The 11871-nt window shown below is 45.7% G+C and overlaps 2 long non-coding RNA genes across 2 annotated transcripts; one reads left to right on the forward strand and one right to left on the reverse strand.

The window, feature by feature from the left end:
• Positions 1-664: 664 nt before the first annotated feature.
• Positions 665-11634, reverse strand: LOC123583802. Its single transcript, XR_006705003.1, has 2 exons — positions 11501-11634; positions 665-1141 (listed from the first exon to the last, which is right to left on the reverse strand). It is a non-coding gene; the product is annotated as an uncharacterized LOC123583802 (long non-coding RNA).
• On the forward strand, positions 1115-2442 carry LOC123583801. The gene is made up of 2 exons (XR_006705002.1): positions 1115-1228; positions 1655-2442. It is a non-coding gene; the product is annotated as an uncharacterized LOC123583801 (long non-coding RNA).
• Positions 11635-11871: the final 237 nt, after the last annotated feature.

An 11871-nucleotide genomic window follows, 5' to 3' on the forward strand; every position in this document is an offset into this window, starting at 1 on the left:
CACTGGGGACAGTTACTGTGGTGGAACAGTGAACACTAAGGACAAAGCACTGGATGATTTGGTTTGAATCAATGTGCCAGGCCTCAGCCTCCACTAGCTGCTCTCCAGCCCTGGGAGAGGCATAAAGGGGAGTGTGGGGAAGTTCTGGGAGGTACCCTTCATCTAGAGGGAGGTCAGCCCTCCAAACTCCTGTCCACCCACACTGGCCACCCCGCCTGCAGCCACCATGCCCCAGGGCCATGCCCAGAGCAGGACAGGCTCCCTCCCCATCCAACCCCCTCCAGGTATCTAGGGATGACAGTGGATTTTTATATCTCAGCATGAGTGCAAGGAAGCCCTCCCCCCATGGGCTCAGAGAACCTTCTGGGAACTATTCAAAGCTGCCAGAAGTCAGTTTTTCTTGTTGGAAGCACCTCTTGAGAGTTTACATTTATAAAGCCTGGCAAAATACATTCTGAAGAACCCAAATTAATTTGCAAAGATGAGGTGAAAAGGGGCCATAGCATCCCACAGATGGGCTCCCTCTGGAGAGAAGCTACTTATCCACAGTGGTTCCCCCTCTGCCACCCCGGGGAAGACATCCCACTCCCCATTCAGATGGCCCAGCCCTGCCAGAGGGCGTCATGGTAAGATAAAGAAAAGAAAAAAGAGAAAGAAGGAAAAATGCCAGTCTTCACCTCTATTGTACACCATGTCATCCGAGGAGAATTCTACTGCACTCCTTCCTTGATTGTGCTCTTTATATTCTGTAAGCCACTTCCTGTTTCCATTTCTGGGTCATAAGCCAAGCTTACAGTTGGTATGATTCACTCAGCCAGGAGGCCCAGCTATTATCACCTCTCAGAGATCATGGCTGCCTCTCAGGGAGGGATCAGAGGATACAACTTGGAAGGACAAGATATCGGTTCATTCTTAGGAAAACATATGAATTTTCCTAGGCTTTTTGGAATGCTTCATGCCTAGGACCAGAAGGTTGGCATGCCTGAAAAATCTGTGACTTGATTGGTTTGCATTTTTCTGCTGTACTGATGCCCAGCTCCTCAGCTCCTTGGAGAGACTTTTTGCAAAGACCTCACTGGACGCTTTGCTTTGCCAAGGGGTCAGGCCTGCCAGGCAAGCTTCAGGCAGCAGCTGGTAGTCCCTGAGAAAGACATGAACAAGAAGCCATTTGAAAGCATTATCTTCTAGAAACTAAATTTCAAAACAAGGAAGAAACCACAGCTCAGATGTAAGTGGTTGTTCAGTAACCTGAGTTCACATGAAGATGGTCAAAATTAGGTTTTGCACAATTCTATCGCCTTCCCCTTATGATTGCTAAGCAGTTTACTCCTCCTGATTTAACCGGGAAGGATTATTTTGGAGGAACACTGAGTGCTAAGGACAAGGCACTAGACGGTTTGGTCAAGGTCAATGTGCCAAGTCTGAATGGACTGGTATTCTGTCTTCCCAATTCCGTTCTCTGAACTTTTTTTCTGTGAAAATGTAAGCTGGAACCCACCTGAGATGGCCCAGAAAATGCAGAGTGTGAATCTTTTCCCCATGCCTCTGAGTGAACCACGCAGTCAGGGATATGTGGGGCCAGGGGAGTGGGGCAGGGCTCCTTTAAGGTCGCCCATGTTGCAGACTTCTGAACATTACACCTCTTCCTCTACAGCAGGGAAGAGAAGGGGGAGACAGAAGAACAGGGAGAGAAAGGCCCAGAAACTCAGGCCAGCCTGTGAGATAGAGATGAGGGTTGCTATCCGGAAAGCAGTCAGAAATGCTGTCCTGACTCTCCAGAGAGCTTGGTCCTGAGCGCAGGGAGATATCTCACAAGAGAAAAACAGATATTTGGAGTCTAGTCGTGTAGAGAAGCATCAATGCCTTATGTAGATCTACAGAAAACAACACGAAGAATGTCTTCCTTTTAATTATTGAGGGTGTAGGGACATAGGAATTTTCATACTCTACTGGTGGGAATATTAAACTGGAGAAATTTCATAGGTTGGCAACTCGGTAATGTATGTTTGAGGCAGAAACGATGCTCTGCACTCACCAAACTCTGTGTTTTCTTCCTGCACACACAGGGAAACTATTTCCTGCCTCTGTTGAGTTAGGAGTGGTCATGTGACTGAGTTTCAGACAACTGGAAAGTGGGCAGAAGAAGTGATGTGAGTCAATTTCAAGCCTGGCCCTAAAACCACCTGTGCAATTCCCCATTCTCTCTCTCCCTCTGTCTCTCTCTCATCCTTTCTCCCTCTCTCTCATTTTCTCCTCCTTTTGCTTATCAGCTGAAATCAGAGGATCCGCTGAAGAACTCCAAGTTGCTGCCAAATGGAAAGCCATCATATGAATAAATTCTGTTTCCAGAGGACTGGGTAGAGCTCCTTCCACCCCCACCAACCAGATGACCTATACTGAACTGTAATAAAAGAGAAATAAATCTTTACTGTGTTAAGCCAATGAGATCTGGGTGTTTGTTACAACCTTTAGCCTATCCTGACTGATGGGATATGAAAATCCTTAAAAATGTCCATAAGCTTTGATCTAGCAATTACATTCTTCAGAACATATCCAAAAGGAAAATATTAAGAAGAGTTACTATAGCTGATCAAAAAGGATTTAAATAATATAACAGAAAGTGAATTTAGAATAATAGTCATAAAATTAATCGCCGGGCTTGAAAACAGTATACAGGACAGCAGAGAATCCCTTGCTACAGAGATCAAGGGACTAAGGAACAGTCATGAGGAGCTGAAAAACGCTTTAAATGAAATGCAAAACAAAATGGAGACCACCACAGCTCGGATTGAAGAGGCAGAGGAGAGAATAGGTGAACTAGAAGATAAAGTTATGGAAAAAGAGGAAGCTGAGAGAAAGAGAGATAAAAAAATCCAGGAGTATGAGGGGAAAATTAGAGAACTAAGTGATACACTAAAAAGAAATAATATACGCATAATTGGTATCCCAGAGGAGGAAGAGAGAGGGAAAGGTGCTGAAGGGGTACTTGAAGAAATAATAGCTGAGAACTTCCCTGAACTGGGGAAGGAAAAAGCCATTGAAATCCAAGAGGCACAGAGAACTCCCTTCAGACGGAACCTGAATCGATCTTCTGCACGACATATCATAGTGAAACTGGCAAAATACAAGGATAAAGAGAAAATTCTGAAAGCAGCAAGGGGTAAACGTGCCCTCACATATAAAGGGAGACCTATAAGACTCGTGACTGATCTCTCTTTTGAAACTTGGCAGGCCAGAAAGAATTGGCACGAGATTTTCAGTGTGCTAGACAGAAAAAATATGCAGCCGAGAATCCTTTATCCAGCAAGTCTGTCATTTAGAATAGAAGGAGAGATAAAGGTCTTCCCAAACAAAGAAGAGTTACTATAGTATTGATTATAATAGTAAAAAAAAAAAAAGTTGTCAACATTAACTTCCAATGAGATTCATTAAATAATACAACTCTTCAAAGAAACTTTAGACACGTAATATCATTGAAATGTATCTATTGACATGAAAAGTGTTTATGATACGGTAGTACATGAGAAAGAACAAGTAACAAAAACATGGAGGGTGTGAACACATAACCATTTATACAGGCACATATGCATAGAAAAAGTTCTGGAAATATACCACAATAACAGTGATTATTTCTGGTAATAGGATTACAGATGGCTGGCTGCTTTTTTTTTTTAATTGTTTCTTTTCTGCAGTTGTATGCTCTTTCTACAATGAGCATATATTTCTTGAGTTGAAAAATTTTTTAATTTTTTTTAATGTTTATTCTTGAGACAGAGACAGAGCGTGAACAGGGGAGGGGCAGAGAGATAGAGGGGGACACAGAATTCCAAACAGGCTCCAGGCTCTGAGCTGTCAGCACGGAGCCCGACACGGGGCTCAAACTCATGGACCGTGATATCATGACCTGAGCCGAAGTCCGGCGCCCAACCGACTGAGCCACCCAGGCACCCTGAGTTGAAAAAAATTTTAAAGTAGCCTACTGGAAATGGGTAGCTCTCCTTCCAACTTGAAGGCTGGCCTTGCTCTTGCTGAGTGTAAGTGTACTGTGTGCAAGGGAAATCCAGGTCCGTTGGATGCTCTACGGGTCAGGGACTAAAGCCCCACCATAAGGGTAAACATCTATTTCATCTCCATCAGTGGGAGCCGCTCTCAAGCCCTTCACATGGCACTAGGCTCAGTCCACCGGAAAGACCGCCCTGGCTTTAAGCAAGGAAACACCTTTTCATCACAAGGTTTTCCAAGATTTCCTCAGAGAGGACCCTTTTTAGATCCTAGTTTAGAGGATTTGGGAAAATTGCGGCCTCGGATCTCCTTCCCCGAGAGGAGCTGGGTGACGTAGTCGGTGCCCATGCTGTGGGGAGCAGGGCAGGAAATTACACTCTAACTATAGGTCTTTACTCAGAAACCCAGAAGCCTCACCACAAAATAAATTCAAGAGCCCTGAAGCCTTGGTGCCTTGACCTACAAGATCAAAGAGTCTCATGCAATCTCTCCAAGTGAACTTCGAACAAAAGGCAATGTGGCAGGTTTTTGTTTTGACCTTCCAACCACATGATCATGCCAGAATTAAGCTGTAACTCCAGCTTTTTTTCTTCTGCCAAATTATTCCCTGCCCTTTTCGGCAGACCCTCACACAGAGAGAATAAGCCACTGAGGTTTCCTGTTGAGGAAGGTTCTTTGTGTTCTGTGAGGGGACCATATATTAACACAACCCATGCATAAGTTTTATGTATAGTAAGACCAAGCTATTTTAGTTGAACTTAATGGCCTTTTGGCAAACCACATGTCCCCAAAATGAAGACATGTGAGGAAATGAAGACTTATTTTTGACATGAGATCCCGATGTACTGCATCGGGAGAGGGGCTTCCCCTGGAGCAAATGAAGAGCAAAGCCTAAGGACCTACAAGAAAACCTTAGTAATTCTTTTCCATTCGCCTCCATGACTCAAATCCTACCTGCCCTTCAAGTCCCAGCTGAAGAAAGGGCCCATGTAGGCCTCTGTGGGCGAGTCAGCCCACACCAATGCCTTTCCCGTCTCAAATCCCTTTCTGGCGAAAAGGCTGGCTTGAGCATTGTAGCCTGGATGCTGTGGGCTCTAGGTGGACACCTTCTGTTCCAGTACCATCAGGTTCACATCAATGCACAGTTTTAGGGTTTCTTGGGGTTCCCCCCCACTCAGGGCCTCAACCCCTTGAAGATTCCTCTTTTCCCCAGGTATTGGGAACCCAACAGACAGTAGCAGCTAAGCACATAGCCGTTGGAGCTAGAGTGCTGTGTGATCTTGAGCAAGTCACTAGCTTTTCTCTGAATTTTAGTTTCCTCTGTGACTGGTTCTTCATTTGCACCCAAACTATTGAAATGCTTTGATGGCTGTGAGAGTTAAATGAGAGAATTTGTGTCATACGCTTCACACTCAAAAAAACTTAGTGTTTCTGTTTTTAAAAGTGGCCCCCAAATTCTTGGACACACCTCCCAACCAATGGTGCTCTGGGTCACCCCTCCTTGAATCTGGTCTCTGAAACTGCCTGACCAATAGAATATAGGTAAGAGATGCCACACCAGTTTCTGGCCCCAAGCCCTCAGAAACTGGCAGCCTCCACACCCTGCCTCCCTCTTGGAACCCAGACACCATACTCTGAGGAGCCTGGCCACACAGAGAGGCGTGTTCTGGCAGAAAGCCCCAGCTAAGGCGTAAGCCAACAGCCAGCATAAAAGCAAAGTAGCTTTTGAGATGACTCCAGCTGCAGCCACCTTCTGACTGTAACCATGGAAATTGGAGATCAGAAGCCCTGGGCGAGAACTGCCTTGCTGATGATTCCAGTCAACTCCCAGAACCACGAGCCATGAGGGTAAATTGATTGTTGTTTAAGTCACTAAGGTTTACGGTGACCTGATACTCAGCCATAGATACCAGCAGCCTTTACTTGTTGCTTGAAGGAAGTCTTGCACTGGTGCATGTGACCCTGGCCCTCCCAGTTTTGTAGAGTCGGTAGCGCCCTTCCCTGCCAACGTGCTTACAGGAATCTGAATCCATCTGTGGACCGATGCGGGTTTTCTCCCCAGAGGAAATTTCTTAGCTCCCATGAAAATCGGTCCATCCAAAGAACTGTTTGGGAGGAAGGGCGCTGCCCAATTCTGCGACAGAACAGCCCCTGAAAACCATGTGCTACCTTGTTCTGTTCACGACATTTTCCATGGATGTTAGATCTCATTTTTTCAAAAAGAATGTAAGTTTCCTTAAGGATAGGGACCCTGTCTAAATTTTATTTTTTGAGCAAGTTGCGATATTTGAGAAGCCCGTTATCACAGCTAATTGGAACCAGTTGAGTCTGTGAAAAGCATTAAGTCCATGATGATACTCAAAAGGGACAAATAGTCAAAAGTGTGCTAGAGAAAAGCCACACTGCCAACAGGAGTTTATTGTGCCCAAACTCTCAATGAAAGAGAAAAACATATGGGGAGAAATCATTCTTTTGTTATTTCAGGGTGAAGACGGTTCATGTAAATGAAAAGTCCAGGGGTTGGAGGGTTTCAACTGTTTCACATTGTTTCCATGTGGACTCCTTATTGGGTCATTCAAGTAGTTACTGTGGTCGGCTCAAGATTTAAGAATGATTTTACCTGCTGAGTTGATAGTTGAAAAAATCTTTTTTTAAGAAATTTTTTTAACATTTATTTATTATTGATAGACAGGGAGAGACAGAGCATGAGCAGGGGATGGGGCCAAGAGACGGGGAGACACAGAATCCGAAGCAGGCTCCAGGCTCTGAGCTGTCAGCACAGAGCTCAACGCGGGGCTCAAACTCACAAACCGCGAGACCATGACCCAAGCCGAAGTCGGACGCTTAACCGACGGAGCCACCCAGGCGCCCCAATAGTTGCAAAAATCTTAACACTTAGGTCTAGGGCTGGATTGCATGAATATTCAGGCATGAAGGATATTCAGTGGTGGGGTTGGGGGTCTTGGGGACAATGGTGCTGTTGGGGAGTGTCATGCACTCTACCCAATGGCTCATCCACAAGCCACTATCTGGAAGCATGTGTACATCTCCTGCTCTGTGGAACCATCTCCATACCTTTCCCTATCAACTGCCAACCAAGTGGCTTAACATGCTCTGTGTCCATTGGCTTCTATCAGTCATTCACATGCCTTTCCCATTAGGACAACACTGCACCGTACCCACCTCCAGGCTGGGTGGTGGCATCTTCTCTGTGCCCCAGGCTTTCGGTGCTTATTTTTATCTCAGTCATTACTCTGCTGTGCTGTGTCTCTACCCCTCTTCCAATAGACTATGAGCTACTTGTGGGTCTCGGACGGTCATTTGTTTTCCTCTTCCTGTTCCCTGGAAGTAGCAGGACCCTCCTTCAATCAAGTTTTAAATGAACAAGAGAATGAATGAAGTTTCCATCATTTCCTTAAAGTTTCAACTGGCACAGACTACCTGCTTTTCCCCAGATATGCCCTAATGCTTCTTTGTCTCTGAGAGAACTGTGTTTTCCGTGTTCCAGGAAGCTTTCCCTGTACACACAGGAGTGTAGCAGCAAGATCAGCTGCAAAATTTGTCAGACCCAGTGAAAGAGGAAGATGCCTGGTCAAGGTCTCTGTCTTCAAAACTTACTAATAATTTTGGGGCACCTGGTTGACTCAGCCGATTGAGCATCCAACTTCTACTCAGGTCATGATCTCGCGGTTCATGAGGTCGAGCCCCATATTGGGCTCACTGCTGTCAGCACAGAGCCTTCTTCGGATTAAGGGTCTTTCTCTCTCAATAATAAATATCATTTAAAAAAATCTCTATAAAAAAATATTAAGAATTATAATAAACCAAACACAGTGTCCATAGCATTAAACCAAACACAGTGTCCTTCTAAGTACAGGGCCTCCTGTGGCCACAGTAACAGCCCATGGAGCAGCTGCCCATTGCCTCACTCCTGCATGCCATGCCCTTCTTGGTAATCGTGGTTTTAATGTGGGAAACGACCTTTCCCTTTCCATGTGGCTTGGATGTGACTGATGCCACCATTGCTACCCCAGGGGTGATCTTGGTCTGGCCAATGTGAGCATCACAGCACCCTGGCCACCGTCGGTTCACAGATGTGCATGTGACTCAAGTACAACCAATGAGAACCAGACCTGAATTTTGCTGCAGGAAAAAAAGTCCCTTTTGCTGGTGCTACTAAGTTGGCAGGAAGCAAGCCTAGAGCCCCTGGGAGTCACCACTTGGGGACATTCTGCCTGAGATAAAGCTGATCCTGAACATCAGAGCTGTGAGGGTGTAGCAGGTAGGGGAGAGATTCTTTTCAGCGTCATTTCAGTAGCTGATTGAGCCCGCCCTCCGGACTTGTCTTTCTCTAAAATTTGTGGAAACTGATACATTTCCTTGGCTTCAGCTACCTGTTACCTGGCCTTGCGTTTCAGTCCCTTGTAATCAAAACAGATCTAATGGGTTGGAGCTTAATAAATACCTTTCAGTTTGAATAGACTAGCTTGAAGGAATCTATTGTTTTCCTCTATCACTTGTCCTTTGCTTGGTTCCATTTGACTTGAGAATCAGGACAAGGAATAGGATAGCCCAGAGACACTGTAACTGTTATTAAAATGAGAATTTAATAGTACGTTAAGGACTTATCTCTTACTCGTGCTTATTGTTTTGTGTTTAGAGGGAGACAGGGCTGAAGAACATGGGTTTGAAGGCTTTTTTTTTTTTTTTTTTTTTTTGGCTTTGGAGACTTGAAAACAAAGTTTTTATATTACACATAAAAGGTTTTACTTTTATAATATGAAAGAATGTAGTTTATTGCTAAAAGGACTTGAAAAAAATGTGACTCAAGCCAGTTTACCTTTCCACAGCCCTGCTAGGGCACCAGTCCCATGTAGTTAATGCTGACCGACAGAACAACCCTTCATCTCAAGCCAAACTTTGTGGAGACATCAGTCCAGGCGAGCCCCACTCTCCCTCACCCCAGGACCCAGCCTGCCTCCTCCTCCCCTCTCTGCTCAGGAGGGCTGTGCCAGGCCAATAGGCCCACTGGGTATTTACCAGCTTGGGCCTAACCATGCCCCCACTGGCATCCTTTCACGTTTCTTTTGGAATCCTGAACAAAGGTCTCAGGTTGCTGACCCTACTGCCACCAGGAAACATGATCTATCCTCTGGATATGTTCGCAGGAAAACTAAACTCTTTTACCTCCAGGCTGGCCAAAATCTGAAGGCCAGTCACCTCCTCTCATGATCTCATCCAGACCATCCTTTACTTCTGCGCAGAGTGCTTCATCTGTGCTCAGCAGGACTCTGAGAGCCCAGCATTGCTCTCAGATGCTCCCCAGACTTGCCTCCCCCACTGCAGACAAGTCCTTCCTTTGGGTTGACCTCCCTCCTCTGTTCCACTGTAAACTGTCTCTCTGTGCTGTAGTCTCCTGAATCCTTTTTACCTTGGTCCATCATCACCCTGGAAAAGTTTGATTATTTATGGGCGTCTCAGCCAATATTCTACCTCAAGTTTGTACCCTTCCTTAATTTCAGGGAGCTTTGTCCTCTGTCCACTTCAGCCGCATCCATCTCGTCCGTGTTCTCCAAACTCAGAACTGAAATGTTAAACTCCAACAACCCTAGACTTGTTAAAACAAACAAACAAACAAACAAACAAATGCCCTCCAATATCCCACTTTCTAAATTCCATTCCTTGGTTACCAGCATTCACAATGTCAAATATTGGCGTCTTTGCTTTATTAGGACTTCTGGTCAGTGGTCAACTCCATTATCCCCCAATTCCCATGTTCAACAAGTATCTACTGAATCCACAGGTTCTGCCAGGCAAAGCCTGAGAAACTTCATTCTCACGGGAGCATGTATCAGTTACCTATGCTGCCTAACAAACCTCCAACACCTACTGACTTCAAAAAATAAGATTTATTACGTCTCACAATTCTCTGGCCAGGAATCGGGTCAGGGTTTGGTTAGACAGCTCTTCTGCTGCTGTGGGTGTCAGCTGGGCTCACTCGCTCATCTACATTTAGGCATCACAACCTGTCACTTCAGTGCTCCTCCATGAGGAAGCTTGAGCTTCCTCAAGGCATGGTGGTCTCGCCATGGGTGTAGTTGAACCCATTACGTGGCAGCTGGCTTCCAAGAGTGAAAATGGAAGCAGACAAGCCTCTGAAAAAAGTTAGGTCCAGAACTGAGGCTGCATCCTTTCTGCCACATTCTGTCAGTCAAGACAAGAAATAAGAAGTCCAAAGCCCAGTCCAGATTCAATGGACAGAGAATCAGACCTCACATCTTGATGGGTGGGGCAACAGGTGCATATGAGAGAAGGAATTGGCAGCTGCCAGTTTTTGAGACTACGGACTATAGAGGAGGAAGCCAATAAGCATAGAGGCGAATAAACAGGAAAACACTAGATAGTAATAAGAGCTGCTCAGAGAATTGAAACACGGTGATTTGTCAGAGAACCACTGAGTAGCTCCTGTAGATGGAGGGGACTATCAGGGAAAGTCTCTCTGGGAAAGTGGTATTTAAATTATGGCATGAAAGGAAAAAATCTACCAGCTGTGTGAGGACCCAGGCAGGAGGAAGAACTAGCATAAAAGAAGAACCACGTGTTAGGAGTGTAGACAAGGACAGAGAGTGCAAGTGGAAACGAGGTCAGCAAAGTGGGAACAGCCAGATCAAGTGCCCCTGAGTGAGGAGGCTGGCTTGTTTTCCAAGAGTAGTCAACGGAAAGCCACTGAAGGGCCTTAGTAGCGAAGGGACATAAAGCCAGTTATGTCATTGCAAGGTCACTCCTGCTGCCCTGTGGGGAACAGGCTGTGAAGTACAAACGTGGAAGGAGCAAAACTATTCAGGGGCTCCTGTGGGAGCCGAGGGCCCCGGGAGATGGTGGCTTGTTTGGCGGCTTGGTATGGGGAAAAGAACGATGTCATGCTGTGATACTTTGCATGTGATTCCTAGTCACAGAAGACAGAGAATAAGCTAAGTTAGAGTAAGACAAGATGGAGTCACGGTGGCCAATGTGAACTCCTGTATTGTGTGCCAACGACCAATGTAGGACTTGGAGTGTGTCCCTATAGATAAGCTGTGTGATGGATAGATAAGTAAAACTTGTTTGGAGATATCTGTGGAAAGACTTGGGTGAGACTATGACTGCACCGATATGGCAAAGATCAATGGATGTAATTGTTAGACCCACCTAAGCGGACCCTAAAGCAGTAGCTCCAGGGCGATCAACCACCTGCACCATACACGTTGGGAGGCTGCTCCCGACAGAGGCTCTGCCTGCACAGAAGATGACCTGAACGTGGCCCAGGCCAACCCTTGTCACAGGAAGTAAGACCAGATCAGGTCCTCCCCAGATCTTCGAGTGGCTCATGAATCCTTCCTCTAACCTTCTTGTGTGACTAACTTGTGTGATAAAGTTGTGCAATAAACAGCGTGATTCGCGAAGGTGCTATCGGCGCTCCGTGGTTAATTTGAAACATGTCTCAATCCCAGATTCTTACCTGACCTCGCCGTTCGCCTTGATTCAGGAGATATGCTTGGGGGTTGGGCCAAACAAGAGTGGTTGTGCTGAGGATTGTGCCTGTTCTGTCTAGGTTCCAGTCCCCTGTGAGCAGCCTCTGGTCTGCACCCCACACCCAGCTATCACAGTCAATGCCCCTCCTTCAAAGGATCCTTAGAGTGTTCAAGAGTGTTTCAAATTCCTATCTTTGCATACAATGTGGCTCTTCTCAATGGGCTCTGCTCCCGACCCTACTCAGGCTCATTTCCTGTCCCTGTCTGGTGTATATTGATTTGATAGGACTTGTTTATGACAAAATATTGATTTGATAGGATTTCAAATCCACTTGTTTATGACAAAAATGAAGTTGTT

Source organism: Leopardus geoffroyi, chromosome B3 (genome assembly GCF_018350155.1).
Source record: "Leopardus geoffroyi isolate Oge1 chromosome B3, O.geoffroyi_Oge1_pat1.0, whole genome shotgun sequence".
In the NCBI taxonomy this organism is placed as follows: domain Eukaryota; kingdom Metazoa; phylum Chordata; class Mammalia; order Carnivora; family Felidae; genus Leopardus; species Leopardus geoffroyi.